Here is a 7,032-nt window from a genome sequence, read left to right on the forward strand (position 1 = left end):
AGCAGGATTTGGAAAAACTTGTCCATGCTTTTATCTTCAGTAGACTCGACTACTGTAATGGTGTCTTTACAGGTCTCACTATTAGAAAGCTGCAGCTGATTCAGAACGCTGCTGCTCGAGTCCTCACTAACACTAAGAAAGTGGATCACATCACTCCTGTTCTGAAGTCTTTACACTGGTTCCTCACTGACACTAAGAAAGTGGATCACATCACTCCTGTTCTGAAGTCTTTACACTGGTTCCTCACTGACACTAAGAAAGTGGATCACATCACTCCTGTTCTGAAGTCTTTACACTGGTTCCTCACTAACACTAAGAAAGTGGATCACATCACTCCTGTTCTGAAGTCTTTACACTGGCTTCCTCACTGACACTAAGAAAGTGGATCACATCACTCCTGTTCTGAAGTCTTTACACTGGCTTCCTCACTGACACTAAGAAAGTGGATCACATCACTCAGGGCTGCCAACATTTGAGTTCAGCTTGGAGTGAGATTTTTTTTTTTGGTGAACTGAAAAAAGAAACGTGGGTCATAGGACTTCTTGGGGGCCTGGTTTGCCGCCCACATGGAAATAAGGGTCATTTTCTTCCCTGCAGCTGTCCCTGACACTTTAGAAAACATCCTATAACAAACAGCAAACATTTATTTATCAACTATAAGAAAAATATTTTCCGGTATTAATAAATTCTTTATTAAAATTATTTGTTTTATTTAAAAAGAACAAAAGAAAGTATTGTACTTTACCTATGGTGCTAAAATATCTTATATTATATACATATATAAATGTTTGATAATATATTATATTATGTTATTTCAAGATGGAAAAATTATCTTTTTGATAATATATAATATATAAAAGTATATCATTAATATATGATTTTTGGATAATATATTATCAAATATAACAATCAAAACGAAATAAGTAGTAGTAATTATTAGGGCTATACTGGCACTTGTTAGCATTAACTTTAATCCTCCTTCTCCTTCGTCTTTGCTCAGACCCCCGGTATACCCTCGTTACATCCAATCAGTGTGCAAATACCGTACAGCCAATCACAATGCGTGACGCTGTCCAGGTTGCTAGGCGGCAGTGCTACGGGACCGCGGGTGTCAGGTGACGCAAACAGGAAGTCCTCCGTAAGCCTGACCGTCTCATTTCGTAGACCGCTCGGTTTTGCTGTTCCTTCACTTTATTTTTATATTTATATACATTTGTTGTGAACGAAAACTTAGCGTGAGGAAAGGCATGTGTGGCGTGAGTGCGTGAGATATGTGTTAATTGCGTGACTCTCACGCTCAATGCGTGAGTGTTGGCAGCCCTGCATCACTCCTGGTCTGAAGTCTTTACACTGGCTTCCTCACTGACACTAAGAAAGTGGATCACATCACTCCTGGTCTGAAGTCTTTACACTGGCTTCCTCACTGACACTAAGAAAGTGGATCACATCACTCCTGGTCTGAAGTCTTTACACTGGCTTCCTCACTGACACTAAGAAAGTGGATCACATCACTCCTGGTCTGAAGTCTTTACACTGGCTTCCTCACTGACACTAAGAAAGTGGATCACATCACTCCTGTTCTGAAGTCTTTACACTGGCTTCCTCACTGACACTAAGAAAGTGGATCACATCACTCCTGGTCTGAAGTCTTTACACTGGCTTCCTCACTGACACTAAGAAAGTGGATCACATCACTCCTGGTCTGAAGTCTTTACACTGGCTTCCTCACTGACACTAAGAAAGTGGATCACATCACTCCTGTTCTGAAAGTCCTTACACTGGTTCCTCACTGACACTAAGAAAGTGGATCACATCACTCCTGTTCTGAAGTCTTTACACTGGTTCCTCACTGACACTAAGAAAGTGGATCACATCACTCCTGTTCTGAAGTCTTTACACTGGTTCCTCACTAACACTAAGAAAGTGGATCACATCACTCCTGTTCTGAAGTCTTTACACTGGCTTCCTCACTAACACTAAGAAAGTGGATCACATCACTCCTGTTCTGAAGTCTTTACACTGGCTTCCTCACTGACACTAAGAAAGTGGATCACATCACTCCTGTTCTGAAGTCTTTACACTGGCTTCCTCACTGACACTAAGAAAGTGGATCACATCACTCAGGGCTGCCAACATTTGAGTTCAGCTTGGAGTGAGATTTTTTTTTTTTGGTGAACTGAAAAAAGAAACGTGGGTCATAGGACTTCTTGGGGGCCTGGTTTGCCGCCCACATGGAAATAAGGGTCATTTTCTTCCCTGCAGCTGTCCCTGACACTTTAGAAAACATCCTATAACAAACAGCAAACATTTATTTATCAACTATAAGAAAAATATTTTTCCGGTATAATAAATTCTTTATTAAAATTATTTGTTTTATTTAAAAAGAACAAAAGAAAGTATTGTACTTTACCTATGGTGCTAAAATATCTTATATTATATACATATATAAATGTTTGATAATATTATATTATGTTATTTCAAGATGGAAAAATTATCTTTTTGATAATATATAATATATAAAAGTATATCATTAATATATGATTTTTGGATAATATATTATCAAATATAACAATCAAAACGAAATAAGTAGTAGTAATTATTAGGGCTATACTGGCACTTGTTAGCATTAACTTTAATCCTCCTTCTCCTTCGTCTTTGCTCAGACCCCCGGTATACCCTCGTTACATCCAATCAGTGTGCAAATACCGTACAGCCAATCACAAATGCGTGACGCTGTCCAGGTTGCTAGGCGGCAGTGCTACGGACCGCGGGTGTCAGGTGACGCAAACAGGAAGTCCTCCGTAAGCCTGACCGTCTCATTTCGTAGACCGCTCGGTTTGCTGTTCCTTCACTTTATTTTTATATTTATATACATTTGTTGTGAACGAAAACTTAGCGTGAAGGAAGGCCATGTGGTGGCGTGAGTGCGTGAGATATGTGTTAATATGCGTGACTCTCACGCTCATGCGTGAGTGTTGGCAGCCCTGCATCACTCCTGGTCCTGAAGTCTTTACACTGGCTTCCTCACTGACACTAAGAAAGTGGATCACATCACTCCTGGTCTGAAGTCTTTACACTGGCTTCCTCACTGACACTAAGAAGTGGATCACATCACTCCTGGTCTGAAGTCCTTTAACACTGGCTTCCTCACTGACACTAAGAAAGTGGATCACATCACTCCTGTTCTGAAAGTCTTTACAACTGGTTCCCTCACTGACCACTAAGAAAGTGGATCACACATTCACTCCTGTTCTGAAGTCTTTACACTGGCTTCCTCACTGACACTAAGAAGTGGATCACATCACTCTGGTCTGAAGTCTTTACACTGGCTTCCTCACTGACACTAAGAAAGTGGATCACATCACTCCGGTCTGAAGTCTTTACACTGGCTTCCTCACTGGACACTAAGAAAGTGGATCACAATCACTCCTGTTCTGAAGTCTTTACACTGGCTTCCTCACTGACACTAAGAAGTGGATCACATCACTCCTGTTCTGAAGTCTTTACACTGGCTTCCTCACTGACACTAAGAAAGTGGATCACATCACTCCTGTTCTGAAGTCTTTACCTGGCTTCCCTCACTGACACTAAGAAAAGTGGGATCACATCACTCCTGTTCTGAAGTCTTTACACTGGCGTCCTCACTGACACTAAGAAAGTGATCACATCAGTCCTGTTCTGAAGTCTTTACACTGGCCTTCCTCACTGAGCACTAAGAAAGTGGATCACATCACTCCTGTTCTGAAGTCTTACACTGGTTCCTCACTGACACTAAGAAAGGGATCACATCACTCCTGTTCTGAAGTCTTTACACTGGTTCCTCACTGACACTAAGAAGTGGAATCACATCACTCCTGTTTCTGAAGTCTTTACACTGGTTCCTCACTAACACTAAGAAAGTGGATCACATCACTCCTGTTCTGAAGTCTTTACACTGGCTTCCTCACCTAACACTAAGAAAGTGGATCACATCACTCCTGTTCTGAAGTCTTACATGGCTTCCTCACTGACACTAAGAAAGTGGATCACATCACTCCTGTTCTGAAGTCTTTACACTGGCTTCCTCACTGACACTAAGAAAGTGGATCACATCACTCAGGGCTGCCAACATTTGAGTTCAGCTTGGAGTGAGATTTTTTTTTTTTGGTGAACTGAAAAAGAAACGTGGGTCATAGGACTTCTTGGGGGCCTGGTTTGCCCGCCCACATGGAAATAAGGGTCATTTTCTTCCCTGCAGCTGTCCCTGACACTTAGAAAACATCCTATAACAAACAGCAAACATTTATTTATCAACTATAAGAAAAAATATTTTCCGGTATTAATAAATTCTTTATTAAAATTATTTGTTTTATTTAAAAAGAACAAAAGAAAGTATTGTACTTTACCTATGGTGCTAAAATATCTTATATTATATACATATATAAATGTTTTGATAATATATTATATTATGTTATTTCAAGATGGAAAAATTATCTTTTTGATAATATATAATATATAAAGTATATCATTAATATATTGATTTTTGGATAATATATTATCAAATATAACAATCAAAACGAAATAAGTAGTAGTAATTATTAGGGCTATACTGGCACTTGTTAGCATTAACTTTAATCCTCCTTCTCCTTCGTCTTTGCTCAGACCCCCGGTTATACCCTCGTTACATCCAATCAGTGTGCAAATACCGTACAGCCAATCACAATGCCGTGACGCTGTCCAGGTTGCTAGGCGGCAGTGCTACGGACCGCGGGTGTCAGGTGACGCAAACAGGAAGTCCTCCGTAAGCCTGACCGTCTCATTTCGTAGACCGCTCGGTTTGCTGTTCCTTCACTTTATTTTTATATTTATATACATTTGTTGTGAACGAAAACTTAGCGTGAGGAAAGGCATGTGTGGCGTGAGTGCGTGAGATATGTGTTAATTGCGTGACTCTCACGCTCAATGCGTGAGTGTTGGCAGCCCTGCATCACTCCTGGTCTGAAGTCTTTACACTGGCTTCCTCACTGACACTAAGAAAGTGGATCACATCACTCCTGTTCTGAAGTCTTTACACTGGCTTCCTCACTGACACTAAGAAAGTGGATCACATCACTCCTGTTCTGAAGTCTTTACACTGGTTTCCTCACTGACACTAAGAAAGTGGATCACATCACTCCTGTTCTGAAGTCTTTACACTGGCTTCCTCACTGACACTAAGAAAGTGGATCACATCAGTCCTGTTCTGAAGTCTTTACACTGGCTTCCTCACTGACACTAAGAAAGTGGATCACATCACTCCTGTTCTGAAGTCTTTACACTGGTTCCTCACTGACACTAAGAAAGTGGATCACATCACTCCTGTTCTGAAGTCTTTACACTGGCTTCCTCACTGACACTAAGAAAGTGGATCACATCACTCCTGTTCTGAAGTCTTTACACTGGCTTCCTCACTGACACTAAGAAAGTGGATCACATCACTCCTGTTCTGAAGTCTTTACACTGGTTCCTCACTAACACTAAGAAAGTGGATCACATCACTCCTGTTCTGAAGTCTTTACACTGGCTTCCTCACTAACACTAAGAAAGTGGATCACATCACTCCTGTTCTGAAGTCTTTACACTGGCTTCCTCACTGACACTAAGAAAGTGGATCACATCACTCCTGTTCTGAAGTCTTTACACTGGCTTCCTCACTGACACTAAGAAAGTGGATCACATCACTCCTGTTCTGAAGTCTTTACACTGGTTCCTCACTGACACTAAGAAAGTGGATCACATCACACCTGTTCTGAAGTCTTTACACTGGCTTCCTGGTGTGTCAAAGAATAGATTTCAAAATACTGCTGCTGGTTTATAAAAGCTTTGAATGGTTTAGGCCCCAAAATACATTTCTGATCTCCCGCCTAAATGATGAACCATTCCAGATCTCTCAGGTCTTCAGGGACTGGTCAGCTTTCCTGTCCCCAGAGTCAGAACTAAACATGGTAAAGCAGCGTTCAGTTATTACTGCTCCAAATATCTGGAACAAACTCCCAGAAACCTGCAGGTCCGCTGCAACTCTTACTAGTTTTAAATCCAGGCTGAAGACTTTTCTTTTTGCCGCTTGCTTTTAATTGAACTATTCACATCTTAAACTGCACTGTAACTTTTAACTTTTATCCATGTATTTTTTCTTTTAATGTTTATTTTATTATCTTTTCTTTTTAATGACTGATTTTAAATGCCATTTTCATAATGTCTTCCATCTTTTGTTTAAAGCACTTTGAATTGCCTTGTGTTGAAAGGTGCTATATAATAAACTTGCCTTGCCTTGCCTTGCCTTGCAACCACAGACTTATACAAAAAAACACACTTTATAAAGTCAGTGCAACACTAACCACTAACTAGTTTTTAATGCTTCTCCTATCTGTAAATTAGAGGTGAACTGTGTTTTAGTGCTGATGAGCTTATCTCCATGTTTGACTCGACATGTACACTAATACTGGATTCTGTTGCTCCTTTTACGCTTAGACGCACCAAGTTCTCTCAGAGCCGTGGCTCAATGACTGTACTCGCGCTCTTAGAAGCACCTGCAGGCGTGCAGAGAGAAAATGGAAAAAGGATAAACTCCATGTCTCCTTAGAAATCCTTCGTGCTTGCCTTTCTGACTACCAGACGGCAGTCAAAGCAGCCAAAACAGAGCACATTTCTCTGCTAATCTCCAAAAACAGCCATATAACCTCAAGTTCTTTTTAATGTCCTCAACTCTATCATTAATCCCTGTGATGTTCCTCCAATTGTGCCATCGACTACTCTCTGTGATAAGTTTCTTACATTTTTTATTGAAAAAGTATCTGCTCTTAGGCTAGCCCACACTAGTGCTACCCCAGATCCTGCTCCTTTTCTGTGCCCTGCTGTCCTCGACCACTTTGAGCCTGTATCCCTCTCTTCTCTCTTGGATGTAGTCAAGCACCTGCGGCCGACAAACTGCACCTCAGACAGCATTCCCTCTCGCCTTCTCAGAGATGTTTTAGGATCAGTTGGAGCAAGTATTTTATTACTTATAAATACCTC

This window comes from Trematomus bernacchii, unplaced genomic scaffold, assembly GCF_902827165.1.
Source record: "Trematomus bernacchii unplaced genomic scaffold, fTreBer1.1, whole genome shotgun sequence".
Lineage (NCBI taxonomy): Eukaryota > Metazoa > Chordata > Actinopteri > Perciformes > Nototheniidae > Trematomus > Trematomus bernacchii.